Genomic DNA, 16240 nt, shown 5'->3' on the forward strand with positions numbered 1-16240 from the left:
AACGAGAAAAAAAATACGCACAATATGAATCACTCATCATGCCATAGCAGACATCTCAACCGAAGATAAATCAAACTCTAACCTTTTGTCTCTAACTTAAATCTTGTTTTAATCATAATCAAGATCAGATTCAATATAAGAAAATTCTGCACTTCCCAAATTGTCCAAGACAATTTCATATCTTAATATTCTTTTAAATATCATTATTTAGATGTTTAAATATTTTTTGGGTTTTCCTCCTGTTCAATTTGACAGTAACGACTGAAAACGGAAGGTTAAACTGTACATAAAATGCCATACTCATCATGCTTATCATGCCATAGCAGACATCTCATCCGAAGATAAACCAATTTTTTTTCAACCAGCAATGGGACAGCATAAGTAAAATGAAGACCGAAAAAAAACTTAACAACAAAAAACAACAAATTAATGTTTTAAAGCATTATGTCTTAAAGAAACGGTACGTCTCTGAAATTATCAATAGCTGGCGTAGTTTGCGTATATTACAAGTTAAGAGTGAAGATGTACAGTATCTACACATTGAACCTGAACCAAACTTTTCGTACAGCCTACTGTTCGAAATACGGTCAGTCATCTAGGTACCCAGAACAATACGTAGACAATTTATCTAGATTATATCTAGCAAATCTTCCTCCGTTATTCGGAAAGCCCATGCTTCAGAACATATTTGGCCTCTGTCATCACTATAACTTCCATTATTCTAATCTTGGTTGGTCTTATCGTCATGTTCTTCCAAATTTTATCAACTGTGAGGTAACACCTTGGACTTTGGCCATTCTACCTTCAACCTCTTCACTGCACTCACCGTCTTCACTAAAAATACTGCCTAGGTAAGTGAAGCTGTCCACTTGATCAATTTTTTGGCTACCCAACTTCACCTTTTCATTTTCAATGATGAAAATCATCTTCACATTAATTTTAGGTTGCATCAAATCATTAAGAAATTTATAGAGTTGGCCTTCATTTTTCTTTCTTCTTACGAGATTTTAGTTTAATATTAAAATTCTGCCAGTTCAATTTCCCAATTGTTGTTTTCAGTTTATCACCTTAATTAGACCTTTGGAATGCGCTATCATTTTCTTTCACGAAAGAACCAGATTGTTTTTTTTTTACTGAATAACAAAGAAAAGACACATTTTACGGGTTTAAATAAAGTATTCAGACTAAGCTTTAGAATTATTTCTATTGAATTAAATGACTTGTAAATATATGTCACACTATCAACCTCATTTCTTTATTTGTACTTGTAGTTCGTAGAGAGGGGTAGGAGTACATACTCAGAATTTTTGGGGCGGTGGAAGAGGAGGGACAACAACAATGCCAGTTTTATTTATACAATTTACCCATAGATTCTGAAAAAATATAATTTCTGGGGACGGATCCCAAGCCAACCTTACCTTCCTTTTTGGAGAAAAAAGTTTAATATAACTAGATATACATTGCATGGGCAATGTGAGGTGTTGCGGCATCCTTTGTTCGGCTTCACTATGCCTATAAGGATTAAGCCCCCCCTAACCCAGTCATCAGGGCAAGAATTGTAAGTTATGCCCTTGAGGTATATAAGGTTCTTATATAAAAAAGGGATAGTGGTATAAACTTCGGAGGGAGCTCAATGCATCCTTTTCTTAGGGAGCCTTTTTTAAGAGTCAAAGTAATCAAAGGGTATCTACTCCTTCCCCCCTCCCACACACACGCGCACATCGCATTTTCCAGAAATGTATCTGATAAAATTTGTTCTGAGATAGCCATCGTTCAAAAAACATTCCAAAAGGCACCACAGCAAGGCCTTTGGGGTTGGCACAACCCCCTGAGCTAGGGGACAAAAGCTGTTAGTCATGCCCTGGTTGCAAATAAAATTTTGATTAAAGGAGTGGTCGTATGAGCTTAGAGACGAATCATTTGATTGGAAATGTATAGTTTTAGCTTAATTTTAAGAGTCAAAAGTGATGTAGGGCAACTAGTCCTCACCCACTCCCTGACATCCTCTTTTCCCCAAACGCATCTGATTGAAAATGTTAGATGGTCATTTTGTTTACAAGAGTCAAAAGATCATATAAAAATATCGCAAGGGTTGTTAGTTATGCTTGGAACATATGAGGTTCTTAAGGGACTTGAGGTCGTATAAACTTCTCATCTAATGGAACTTATTTGAGTGGAAGTAAGAAGCTTTAGTTCTCTTTTTAAGAGTCTAATTAATTAACGATTTTTTTACACAGACAAACAAAGAAAGGGAAATCTATAAGAAGGATTAAATCCTGAAAACTTTTTGGGAAGGTTATTCTGTATCCTAAAATAGATACTGTGTGATTCTCAACATCTTTTGTTTAGGCTTTTAGAACATTAAGAAGCAATATTAACCTTAAAAGTTTCATTTTCAGGCAGTAGTACCCTATTTGAAGTAAAATTATTATTTCATGGCATACATTGGAAGATGACGATGCATCACAGCCGCAGAATCTTTGCTTTTACTTTAAAAGTACCCTAGATAGCGTGACTTCCTTCAAGTAAGATCTTTCTCATCCTTCTATGACTACTTGTTCTGAAAAATAACCCCCAAGGCGAAAAGTAAGATAAAAAAAACAGACATGAATCGTTGGTTTCGTTTCGGCCCAACGCCATTTTTGAGGGGTTCAAGAATTCTTCCGATTCTAGAAAATTCTTAGACTTCGTTTTTTTTTTATACTAAGCTTTTACTATTAAGAATAATTGAAATAATATGTACCATTGATTTCTTACTAGAGAGTTTTGTAATTTACATAAATATAATATTTGCACACAAAAAATACATCTGATAGGTCTTTATTGTATTTTGTAGGAAAGGGTACAGACAAAAGAAACAAATTTGCAAAGAGTTGTAGATTTTTCATGTATCTGTCTGATATTGCAGAATGATCAATTCCAATCATTCTTAATCTTTTCCGGTTACAATCCTATCAATATCTTTGTTTATGTGCAATCATCATTCTAACCTTTTGTCTCTAACTGAAATCTTGTTTTAATCAAGATCAGATTTAATATCAAAAGTTTCTGCACGGCCCAAATTGTCCAAGACAATTTCATATCTTAATAAAAAAAAATTTTAATATTCTTATTTAGACGTTTAAATATTTGTGAGATTTTTCTCTTGTTCAATTTGACAGTAACGACTGAAAAAGGAATGTTAAACTGTACAAAAATATAATAAAATAGAATGATGATAAGATGAAGCCTAACATAGTGTGAAAGCATTGGCATGGTTGAAAGTTAAAATAGAATTCAGCAAGTGCAATAATTCTTATGCAAGGATCAAGGTCTTTTGTGGGTCAAATCTACAAAAAATTTTATTTTTTTTTAGTCATATACCATTTCCTATAGTCGTCTATCATTTGTAATTCTTATTTAAATACCAGTTATTATTGATATTATTTGAGTTCAGTTTCATTTATTTTTTCAATTAGATATACACAATTTACTATGTATATCTGGCAGAGAGACGAATTTGTTTTGCACAGACAAAACAACTAAAGTAAAAAATAGCGATTCATAAGGATAATCAGTCAAAGAAAAAAGAACGAGAAAAAAAATACGCACAATATTAATCACTCATCATGCCATAGCAGACATCTCAACCGAAGATAAATCAAACTCTAACCTTTTGTCTCTAACTTAAATCTTGTTTTAATCATAATCAAGATCAGATTCAATATAAAAAAAATTCTGCACGGCCCAAATTGTCCAAGACAATTTCATATCTTAATATTCGTTTAAATATCATTATTTAGATGTTTAAATATTTGTTGGGTTTTCCTCCTGTTCAATTTGACAGTAACGACTGAAAACGGAAGGTTAAACTGTACATAAAATGCCATACTCATCATGCTTATCATGCCATAGCAGACATCTCATCCGAAGATAAACCAATTTTTTTTTCAACCAGCAATGGGACAGCAAAAGTAAAATGAAGACCGAAAAAAAACTTAACAACAAAAAACAACAAATTAATGTTTTAAAGCATTATGTCTTAAAGAAACGGTACGTCTCTGAAATTATCAATAGCTGGCGTAGTTTGCGTATATTACAAGTTAAGAGTGAAGATGTACAGTATCTACACATTGAACCTGAACCAAACTTTTCGTACAGCCTACTGTTCGAAATACGGTCAGTCATCTAGGTACCCAGAACAATACGTAGACAATTTATCTAGATTATATCTAGCAAATCTTCCTCCGTTATTCGGAAAGCCCATGCTTCAGAACATATTTGGCCTCTGTCATCACTATAACTTCCATTATTCTAATCTTGGTTGGTCTTATCGTCATGTTCTTCCAAATTTTATCAACTGTGAGATAACACCTTGGACTTTGGCCATTCTACCTTTAACCTCTTCACTGCACCCACCGTCTTCACTAAAAATACTGCCTAGGTAAGTGAAGCTGTCCACTTGATCAATTTTTTGGCTACCCAACTTCACCTTTTCATTTTCAATGATGAAAATCATCTTCACATTAATTTAAGGTTGCATCAAATCATTAAGAAATCAATAGAGTTGGCCTTCATTTTTCTTTCTTCTTACGATATTTTAGTTTAATATTAAAATTCTGCCAGTTCAGTTTCCCAATTGTTGTTTTCAGTTTATCACCTTAATTAGACCTTTGGAATGCGCTATCATTTTCTTTCACGAAAGAACCAGATTGTTTTTTTTTTTACTGAATAACAAAGAAAAGAAACATTTTACGGGTTTAAATAAAGTATTCAGACTAAGCTTTAGAATTATTTCTATTGAATTAAATGACTTGTAAATATATGTCACACTATCAACCTCATTTCTTTATTTGTACTTGTAGTTCGTAAAGAGGGGTAGGAGTACATACTCAGAATTTTTTGGGCGGTGGAAAAGGAGGGACAACAACAATGCCAGTTTTATTAATACAATTTACCCATAGATTCTGAAAAAATATAATTTCTGGGGACGGATCCCAAGCCAACCTTACCTTCCTTTTTGGAGAAAAAAGTTTAATAGAACTAGATATACGTTGCATGGGCAATGTGAGGTGTTGCGGCATCCTTTGTTCGGCTTCGGAGAGTAAAGTGTTGCGACCGCAACACTTTACTTTTGTTTCCTTGCTTTGATTAAACGTTGAATTTAAATACTTGGTAAACCAACTCGCAAAAGCTGCAAACCCCCTTTTTGCAACTAGCAAAAGTTCCATACACCTCATCGCTGCAATAATAGCTGGGATGGTTTGGTGCAAAATATGAACGTGGGATTGAAATTGTATGCGTAGGGGCTGATGAGCGAGATTCATGTTCTTACAGTTCGTGCTACGACTGCATAATCTGTGAAAATCGGGTGTCACTAAGACTCAATCTGTGCTCATCAGCTTACACTTGAATTTTGTCAGCCAAAGAAAATCTACTGACGTTTTTTTTTTCTCAAGCTAGTTTTGAAAGATCCTTCAGCAAACTAAAGCTCATCATGACAAGAGTAAGAGCTGCAATATCAGATGATATGTTGCTAGTATTCCTGTTGGTGTCAAATGAGCGGGAGCTTCTGGATTCAGTACTGTTTGAAGATGTTTCAGAATACGTGAAAAGAGAATCGAAAATTTTAACATCACTTTTATCAGCGCAGTAGTTTTTTCTGTTTTAGTCCAGTTACATTGCTTTGTATCTGATCAAAATACATATTTTGTTCTCTGTTGGAAAGTGTAAAGACTCTCAGTGACGTTTTAAACATTTTTTTTTGAAGGGGACGAAATCCGTAAATGTTCTTTGGCCCAGATTTCTATGATACAGGGTAAACACTAAAAATTTTATGCAGCGTAAAATATGATTCCCCTCTCTCTTTGTGTTAAGTCCTGAACAACACCAAATCCAACTGACCATCATGGAAAAATGACACAAAACTGATTAGTGGCATTTCTCCTCTTGTTTATTCTAAGCTAACTACTTAACACGTCGTACGAAATTGCCTGGTGGCGCAAATTTTAACACGAATTACGGATAGCGCAATTTCCACTCTCTTTTCAAGACTCTTTCGTATTAAAAACGTTAAATACAAAACAAATTCCTTCTATAAGGATGTACATAGAAAGAGCCGCCTAGCCCGAAATCCCCCCTTAGCTTTTCACTTCCACTCCACCTCTGCCTTCATTAAACAAGAAATGAGCAGAAATAAATTTGAGTAATCTACCAATCTACCAATCTACAAATCAACATCAATTTGTTAATGAAACCTAAAAGGAACAGAAATTACTATAGATATCCCAGTCAAACTCAAAACAAGCAAAAATTAACTTGAGTAGAGCTGACAATCCCCATGCATTCTCAAGACCAGAACTTAATTTACACTTTACTGACAAAAAAAAAATCCAATGTTTTAACTCTTTTAACTTAGGCAAGATATATTAAAATTAATAAAACTTTAAGAATAAAATATCAACATACGTATTTTAAGCTGAAAATGCACCTTCATTGGTATTTTTTTCAGTTAAGTCCAAATAATGCTCTATTTTTCAGAAGGCATGGGTGTTGTCAGCCCTACTCATGTTTACTTCTCCTTATTTTGAGTTTGGCTCGGCTAATTATTTTAACTAGTTAAAAACACTTTTTCCGCCAAACAAATTTCTTAAAGAAAAGCAAAGAGGCCCCATTAAACTAAAAATGAGCAGAAATAAATCCAATTAATACTTCAAGTGTAAAACTACCAATGTCACCATCAATAAATAAATGAGAACTAAAACGGCTAAAACTAACGAGCAAAATAACAGGAGTAGGGTCGACAGCCCCCAGGCCTTCATAAAACCAGAAAGTAATTCGTATTGCGCTGAAAATAAAATAAGTAATACATTTTTTCACTCTTTTAATTTTAAGAAACAAAATTATCAAGATCTTAAGGAATAAATATCAGTATACACAAATTAAACTAACACTTCACGAACAATATTTTGCTTTATTATGAATTGTGAACCCGAATGTACTCATACAAATTAATGCCTTTTTTGGAGTTGAGGCTTCTGGGCTTCATGCTTTCTTTTTTTGATTTTTTTTTTTTAATAAATTGTGTTTCGATTTGAAAAATTAAATTGGTTTTTTTCAGTAGGTTCAAATAATGTTCTGGTCTTGAGAAGGCATGGGCGTTGTCAACCCACCACATTTTAATTTTGACTTGTTTTGAGTTTAACTCAGTCTTTTCTTTGAAAAAAACTATTTTTGTGGAAAAGTTTTTAAACCAATTTCTGTTTTTTTTATTGTTGAAATAGTCTTTTTCATAAAAAAAATACTTCATATCTTTTCGGTTTTATAGGAAGTGTTATAGCACTGCCTATGTAAAGTGCTGTGTAAGCCCAATACACTATTTTTTAGGGGGAGGGGCTAGACCAGGGCACTTCATATAGAAGAAGTTGTCTTAGAAATTTCGAAAGAGGCTCATTCAACTGGAGATTGAACGGGTTGGTGCTCTTTTTAATAGTCAAAAGTAATTGGAGGGCAATCAAACCCCCCTCCCCCACCGCGCTCAGCATTTCCCCAAACATGTCTAATCGAAATTTTGAGATAGAAATTTTGTTCAGCGTAGTTAAAAGATCCAGAAACTATGCCTATAAGGATTAAGCCCCCCTAACCCAGTCATCAGGGCAAGAATTGTAAGTTATGCCCTTGAGGTATATAAGGTTCTTATATAAAAAAGGGATAGTGGTATAAACTTCGGAGGGAGCTCCATGCATCCTTTTTTAAGAGTCAAAGTAATCAAAGGGTATCTACTCCTTCCCCCCTCCCACACACACGCGCACATCGCATTTTCCAGAAATGTATCTGATAAAATTTGTTTTGAGATAGCCATTGTTCAAAAAACATTCCAAAAGGCACCACAGCAAGGCCTTTGGGGTTGACACAACCCCCAGAGCTAGGGGACAAAAGCTGTTAGTTATGCCCTGGTTGCAAATAAAATTTTGATTAAAGGAGTGGTCGTATGAGCTTAGAGACGAATCATTTGATTGGAAATGTATAGTTTTAGCTTAATTTTAAGAGTCAAAAGTGATGTAGGGCAACTAGTCCTCACCCACTCCCTGACATCCTCTTTTCCCCAAACGCATCTGATTGAAAATGTTAGATGGTCATTTTGTTTACAAGAGTCAAAAGATCATATAAAAATATCGCAGGGGTTGTTAGTTATGCTCGGAACATATGAGGTTCTTAAGGGACTTGAGGTCGTATAAACTTCTCATCGAATGGAACTTATTTGAGTGGAAGTAAGAAGCTTTAGTTCTCTTTTTAAGAGTCTATTTAAAAATGGGCAACTATTTAATGGGCAACCATTTAAAACCAGCCACCGCCTCCAAAGTCTATCAACCTAAAAACAGGTCTGATCAAAAGTTGACCAGTTATTTCGCAGTTATCTTGTTATTTCGCAATAATTGGTTTGGGATTGTAATGACATATTGACCCTGATATCGAGACTGATGACATTGACCATCTATCGCTTTCATTTACTACTAAACTGAAACGTAACCTTTGCAATGTTGCCCCTATTGGGAATTCTAAATGGTTTAAATGTAGTAATTGGAAAAGAGCCGATATTGCTTTATATATATTGTCTTTATCTACATTGCTTAATTGTATTCGTGGGCTTTATCATCTACTCCAATTGCAAGTAAAGGATAGTAAGCGTGATCTTGATAGATATTATGATGATATAATTAGATGTATGAAAGAAGCTGAAAAAATTGCGGTTCCCGAAGAGCTTATTCGTATAAAAACGCAGAAATCTATATAGGCTGCCGACCCTGAATTAAAGAATTATAAAAATAAGGTAAAACTTTGGCTTCAAATTTGGGTTGATTGTTGTAGACCTACAACGGGGTTTGTTGCGGAGATAAAGCAGGTTGTTGAAAATGCAATTAAGAAATTGAAATCTTTATCCCTTTGATGGTATTAGTGTAAATAATATAAATTCAAAGTGTGTTGTTCTTTTATTTCATTTGCAGTTGTTGTTCCAAATGTTTTAACATCTTCACTGGTTCAGTGAAGATGTCATGGCGCCGCATAGCATGGCTGAGGTGTCACCACTTTATATATGTACTTTGGACATTTCTAAAGCTTTTGACAATGTAGTTCACAGTCAAGCTTTTTTTCCCTTTTTAATAATGGTGTAAATCTTTCAGTTATTTTTATTTTTATTTTTTGGTATGAGAATTCTTTTCTCCGAATTAATAAATCTGGATCTCTGTTTGTCCGTTTATATAGGGGTGTCAAACAGGGAGAGGTTTTATCACCAAGTATATTCAAAATGTATATTTCTGGTATTTTAGATGAAATTAGATCAAATTATTTTATTGAACTCTCAGATGTTTCTTATCTTGCTTATGCGGAGGATCTTTCACTTTTGTGTAAAAATAGGGAAGGTCTCTCGTTTATGGTCTCAAAAGTTTCACGTCTAATTTCTAAAATTGGTCTTTCTCTTAATGTTGAGAAATGTGAATTTCTAGTTTTTAATCATCCAACTTTTTCTAGTGCTCCCTTAGCTTGTCGCAGTTTTTCTATACCCTTTATTCCCGCCTTTTGGTGGTTGGTTATTACTGTTACGAATTCAATTTCTTGCCTACGGCAGTGCACTGTTCATGGTGTTCAAAAGAAAATTCAAATGGGCTATTCAAAGAGAGTTGCTAATCGAGGAAAGTATAATACACGTTTACTGGGTAGGCTATATGCTACATTCTGAGATCATTCTGTCGTTTATCTTTCTGGTCTTATCCCCTTCTAAAGAAAAAAAGATGTTAATCAGATTCGGACTTTTTATTTCAGATAATGTAAATTTTTACTTTATCTCCCCCCCCCCCCCTTGGTATAGCAATAGGAAAATAATTCGCAAGTTTGATGTCCCTGACATAAGTGCAAAGTTGGCCCTCCTGCATGGAAGGTTGTTGGAATCAGCTTTTTACCGTTAATCGCCTCATCATCCTTTGGTCCGTCTGTTCGGTTAATCTCATTGTAGCGTAGTGTTTTTTCTATTTGTAGTGTATTCTATTTGCAGTGTATTTCATTTTTTTTCTTTTTGTTACTCCATAAGTGCCATAACTTGTTATGATGTGGGTTATAAATAAATTATTATTATTATAATTATATATAATGGAAATTTTTAAATAACCATTTTTTTTGAAATTATAGTTCAAAAATCAGGACCGGACCAGATTAAATTAGAAATAGTCGTTTTCCCGATTTGACCATCTGGAGGGGCGAGTGGGGGGCCCGTTATTTCGGAAACAATAGAAAAATTTAAGTATTTTTAACTGACGAATGGTTGATCAGATCTTAATGGAATTTGATGTTTGGAAGGATATCGTGTCTCAGAGCTGTTGTTTTAAATCCCGACCGGATCTGGTGACATTGGAGGGGGAGTTGGGAGGGGGAAGCCTAAAATCTTGGAAAACACTTAGAGTGGAGAAATCGGGATGAAACTTAGTGGTAAAAATAAGCACAAGTCCTAGATACATGATTGACATAACCAGAACGGATCCGCTTACTTTGGGGTAGTTGGGGGGGGGGGAATTCTGAAAAATTAGAAAAAATGAGGTATTTTCAACTTACGAACGGGTGATCAGATCTCAATGAAATTTGATATTTAGAAGGATATCGTTTCTCAAAATTCTTAGTTTAAATCCCGACTGGATGTGGTGACATTGGGGGGGGGAGTTGGGAGGGGGAAACCTAAAACTTTGAAAACACTTAGAGTGGAGGGATCGGGATGAAACTTGGTGGGGAAAATAAGCACAAGTCCGAGATACAAATTGACATAACCGGAACGGATCCCCTCTCTTTGGGTTAGTTGGGGGGGGGTAATTCTGAAAAATTAGAAAAAATGAGGTGTTTTTAACTTAGGATCCGGTGATCAGATCTCAATGAAATTTAATATTTGAAGGATATCGTGTCTCAGAGCTCTTATTTTAAATCCCGACCGAGTCTGGTGACATTGGGGGAGTTGGGAGGGGGAAACCTAAAACTTGGAAAACACTTAGAGTGGAGGGATCGGGATGAAACCTGGTGGGAAAAATAAGCACAAGTCCTAGATACATGATTGACATAACCAGAACGGATCCGCTCTCTTGGGGGTAGTTGGGGGGGGGGATAATTCTGAAAAATTAAAAAAATGTGGTATTTTTAACTTACGAACGGGTGATCGGATCTCAATAAAATTTGATATTTAGAAGGATATCTTGTCTCAAAGCTCTTATTTTAAATCTCGATCGGATCTGGTGACATCGGGGGGAGTTTGGGGTGGGGGAACCTAAAATCATGGAAAACGCTTAGATTGGAGGGATCAGGATGGAACTTGGTGTGAAAAATAATCATAAGTCTTAGATACGTTATTTACATAATTGGAATGGATCCGCTCTATTGGGGGAGGGGTTAATTCTGAAAAATTTGAAAAAATGACGTGTTTTTAACTTACGAAGGAGTGATCGGATCTTCATGAAACTTCATATTTAGAAGGACCTCGTAACTCAGATCTCTTATTTTAAATCTCAACCGGATCCAGCGTAATTTGGGGGGGGGCAGTTGGGGGGACCGGAAATCTTAGAAAATACTTAAAGCGGTAAGATCAGAATGAAACTGAATGGGAAGAATGAAAACCTGTCTAAGATACGTGACTGACATAACTAAACCAGATCTGCTCTCTTTGGTGGAGTTTGAGGGGGTTAATTTTTAAAATTGAGGTATTTGTTACTTACGAAAGGGTGACCAGATCTTAATGAAATTTGATATTTAGAAGGATCTTTAAAGCTCTAATTTTTAAATCTGACCAGATCCCGTAACATTGGGGGAAGTTGGAGGGGGAGACCGGAATTCTTGGAAAACAGGAAAATTGGGGTATATTTATCTTACGAATAGGTGATCGGATCTTAATGAAATTTAATATTTAAAAGGAATTCATGTCTCAGAGCTCCTTTTTCAAATCGCGACCAGATCTTTGACATTGGGGGGAGCTGGAGGGGGAAATCTTGGGAAACACTTTGAGTGGAGGAATCGGGATGAAGCTTGGTGGTTAGAATAAGCAAATGTCCTTGATACTTGATTTATGGAACCGTACTGGATTTTCTCTGTTTGGGGGAGTTGGGGGCAGGGGCTCAGTGATTGGGCGAGTCAGGTGCTTTTGGACGTGCTAGGACGATAAAAATTGGTAGGCTTGTCAGGGACCTGCACAAATTATCTTGATAAAGTCGTTTTGCCCAGATTCAACCATCTGGGGGGCTAAAGGGAGAGGAAAACTTAGAAAAAATTAGGTATTTATAACTTACTAGTGGGTGATCGAATCTTAATGAATTTTGATATTTAGAAGGACATCGTGACTCAGAGCTCTTATTTTAAATCCTGACCGGAAATAAACCACTTATTTTCTTTTAAATCAATCTCTTGATTCATAGAATTTTGTTAGAGCTCATACCATATGATCTCTTGGCTCTTAGCTCTTCTTGCCTCGTCACAAGTGCCATATGAGCTCTTAGCTCTTGTTAATAGTGTAAAGTGGTTGGAAGGCAACGATCCTCCCTCCTCCCCACAACAATCATCAGTTCCCCAAACATATCAAACCAAAGTTTTGAGATAGTCAATTTGTTCAACGCAGTTTAACAAACCGCCACAGTCCTTGTGGCAAGGGTTGTGAGTTGTGCTGTGGGGGTGTATAAGGTTTCTATAAAAATGATGGCTGTATAAGCTTTAGAGGGGACTCATTAGATTGGTAACCAAAAGTTTTAGTGCCCTATTTAAGAGTCAAAGTGATCGGAGGGCAGCTATCCCCTCAGACACACGTCGTATTTTCCCGAAATAAATGTGATTGCCATTTTTAGATGGCAATTTGTTAAAAAAAAATATTCCAAAGATCAAAGGCAGCTTATTAGCACTGTCTAAGCAAAGAGTTATTTGTGCACAATTTTTTAGACCATGGCACTTTAAATAGAAGGAGCTGTGGTAAAAACTTTGAAAGGGGCTCATTCGATTTGAAATTTGAAGTTCTATTGACCTTTCTAATTCTCAAAAGTTATTGGAGGGTAGCTAGCCCTCCCTCTACGTACTTTTTTCACCAAAAGCATCTGATATGAATTTTGAGATAGAATTCTATTAAAAATAGTTTTTAAATCATATAACAAGGCCTTTGGGGTTAGAAAAATCCCTCAGAACCTTTGGGTAAGGTGATAAGTTATGCTCAGGAGGTAAATAAAGTTTTTTTTTTGGGAAGGTGAATATAAAAAAAAACAGGGAAAAATAATAATGTGAATAACAGAAACATTCTGAACATTATAAATTGCAAAATCCTTGTATAGTGGCTTTCATAGTTGTTCTTTTTTTCTTTGAATCCTCAGGCTATATTTAAGACTGGAAAGGGGGACTGTATTGTCTGAAAAGCAGGCATGAGAATATTTGGAAACAGAATGAGATATTAAATTTATTGGCACTCAACCTATTTTATTAGTATAATTCATTTCGAAGTTTTATTTTTACTTTTCATTTTATTAGTCATTTACCTTAATTATCATTTCATTTTTCTGCCATTCATTTATCATTCCATTTCAACTTCATTTCGTTTTTATTTATTATCCCTATTATATTAATCATTTATTTTTACTATCATTTCATTTATTATTTTATTTTAGTTTTATTTCATTAATATTCATTATCTTCATTTTATTAGTCATTTATCTAAATTATCCTTTCATTTGTGTTTTCATTTAAATTTCAATTCATTTTATTTCACTATCTTCCGTTTATTAGTATACTTCTTTTCAAGCACTACACTAATTCCGAAAATTTGTTTTAAAATAAGTTCAGGTTTAACTATTCAGTTTAGTTTGGCTCCAAGGCCCATTACATAGGGGTTTAAACAAAACCTAATACCAAATAAAACTATAAGCAGACCCTTAAAAAAACAATATTAATTAGGCTTGGAATCCAGTTTTAATCCTATTTTATACTTTACTATCTGTGTTTAATCGTGTGTAACATTTTACTTTCTGTAACCATCTTTCTAGGTTTTTGATGAGTTCCACCAATGTAAACATTTCAACATATACACGATATTTGATGTGAAGTGACAAGTTACTGGACAAGCTACTGGTCTATGACAAGTTACTGGAGTCGTGTTCTTACCAGAACTGAGAAGATTCATTACGCTTAATTTAGTTTAAGTACTCAGAGGTATATAAAAACTTAGTTGTTACAAATCTTTTAACTCTTAGGTGCAGAGAAGGAATGGAAAGAGAACTGGAAACACGATGACCCTGAATTAAGATACAAGCTGAGTTTTAGTGATCCGATGTCCATAAAGACCCAAAAATAAAGCAACTAGAATTCCCCTGAGCCAAAAAAAGAAAAACAATACGTTACCCTAGTTTAATTAAATTCAAAATGCTATCGATTTTTTATATTGCAAAAAAGTAAATCCTCTTAAAATCGTATTCAAATCTAACACAGACGAACTTCTGTTATTTTCTTCATACAGATAAGACTAACTGATAAGTTTGACAATAATGAGCGATTATTCGTCAAATTTTCTTCCCTGGTGACCTCAGAACGAAACCGATAAGAGTTAATTGTTTGTTTTATTATTTCAAAAATTCATGTGGTAAATTTTCTTAACGATAAATGTGATGAACGAGGAAAATTTCTTAATACACACACAAAAACACTCAAAACAAAATGAACGGCTAATTCTTAAAATACAACTTCATTGAAAAACTAACTGCTTTGTACTTATTCATAAAATTTTGCAATATATATTATGACAGTAAAAAAAAGTGTATACAATCTACCTATGGTAGATTGCTAACTCGCAACAACTTACCTTAAAAGCAAATAAAAAAGTGATAAAAAATATAAAAAAAAAACATTCAACACATGCAAAAAAACGTGCCGAGAAGCTAAAAGAATAAGTACCTCTTAAAAAATATATTGCATTGAAAACAAACTGCTTCATTGTAGTTAATGAGACCTTGCAGTTTGTCTTGCAACAAAAATAAAAGTATATGCAGTTTAGCTCTGGTAGATCGCAGAAGATTGCTACCCCGCAGTAGATTTCCTTAAAGGCAAAACTTATGTAATGAAAAATGAAATTTTCCAACTCATACGAGATAACGCCTTCGAGATTCAGGTGCACAACTAATGGCTGAAAAGTGAACCATATTGAAAAACCAATCACCTCGTTCTAATTAATAATAATGTTTTTTTAGGTTATTTGAAATCAGTAATAAACTTTAGGAGAACAAAGGATTGGTTCAGATACTATTTACCGCTCAAATTTGGAAAAAAAATACAATATTTTCCCCCTAGCAACCAAACTTTATATCAAAGTTTTAGTTGTCCTTTTTCTTCTTGTCTTGACAAGAATTGTGCAACTGTTTTCTAAGATGGCTAGGCCACATTCTATGGGTGAAGGATGACAGATTACCGAAGATTGTCCCTTTTGGCCAACCGTCTGGGGCTACACGGAAAGCTGGTCGTCCTTGTCTGGGTTGGGAAGATGTCATAAATAAAGATTTAAAGGAAATAGGAACTTCCTGAGAGGGTGTAAAGAGGGAGGCTTTAAATAGATTAGGTTGGAGGAGGGGCGTAGCTGTGTTTGCCTGAGGCGGCTTGGTGCTGCAGTGAGTTATTATTATTATTAGTAGTAGTAGTAGTAGTTTTCTAAGATAAAAATTTTGTTTTCACTTATAAGTTAGGAAACTGTACCCTGACTATACAATGGAAAATAGAAGGCGAGTAAACGAGTAGTAAAAACATAACATGTCTGGTATTTTTCGAATTGACAACTTGGGGTTTTGCTAGTACGCTATCTTGCTATTTTAGTCCAGGTGGCATTGGTTTGAACGGTTCTGACGAGGTTAATTTGTGTAGTTTTTTAAGCTTTTCAATCAACCCTTCATTGTTTTTAAATAATTTTGACTACTTGAGTTGAGTTGATGGAGTTGAATCAGAAATCGAGAAGTTTCCGAAGTAACTTATTTTGTCTCTATGAATGATTGTACTGCCAGCCAGAATAGCGGATTTTAAGAAATCCAAATTGTGTTGTTTCCTGGAAATCCTTGTTCTAAGGGCTGTTGTACCTTGTAAAAGAGTCCACCTTATCCTTTTGCAGTTGTTCAGGTTTAATCTGTATTGCAGAAGTCTTCAAAGCAACTTGTTTTGTCTCTTTGAGGGATTTTAGTGCCAGCTAGTATGGCATATTTAAAAAATCCAAATTGTGGTATCGCCC

The 16240-nt window shown here is 34.7% G+C and overlaps 1 long non-coding RNA gene across 1 annotated transcript in view; it reads right to left on the minus strand.

Moving 5' to 3' along the window:
* Nucleotides 1-14550, minus strand: part of LOC136041921 (uncharacterized) — a 31717-nt gene extending 17167 nt beyond the window's left edge. The window contains exon 1 of the long non-coding RNA XR_010621131.1: nucleotides 14377-14550. This is a non-coding gene — a long non-coding RNA (uncharacterized LOC136041921). The remainder of the gene's footprint in view (nucleotides 1-14376) is intronic.
* Nucleotides 14551-16240: the final 1690 nt, after the last annotated feature.

The sequence above is a fragment of the Artemia franciscana genome, unplaced genomic scaffold (assembly GCF_032884065.1).
Source record: "Artemia franciscana unplaced genomic scaffold, ASM3288406v1 PGA_scaffold_49, whole genome shotgun sequence".
NCBI classification, from domain to species: domain Eukaryota; kingdom Metazoa; phylum Arthropoda; class Branchiopoda; order Anostraca; family Artemiidae; genus Artemia; species Artemia franciscana.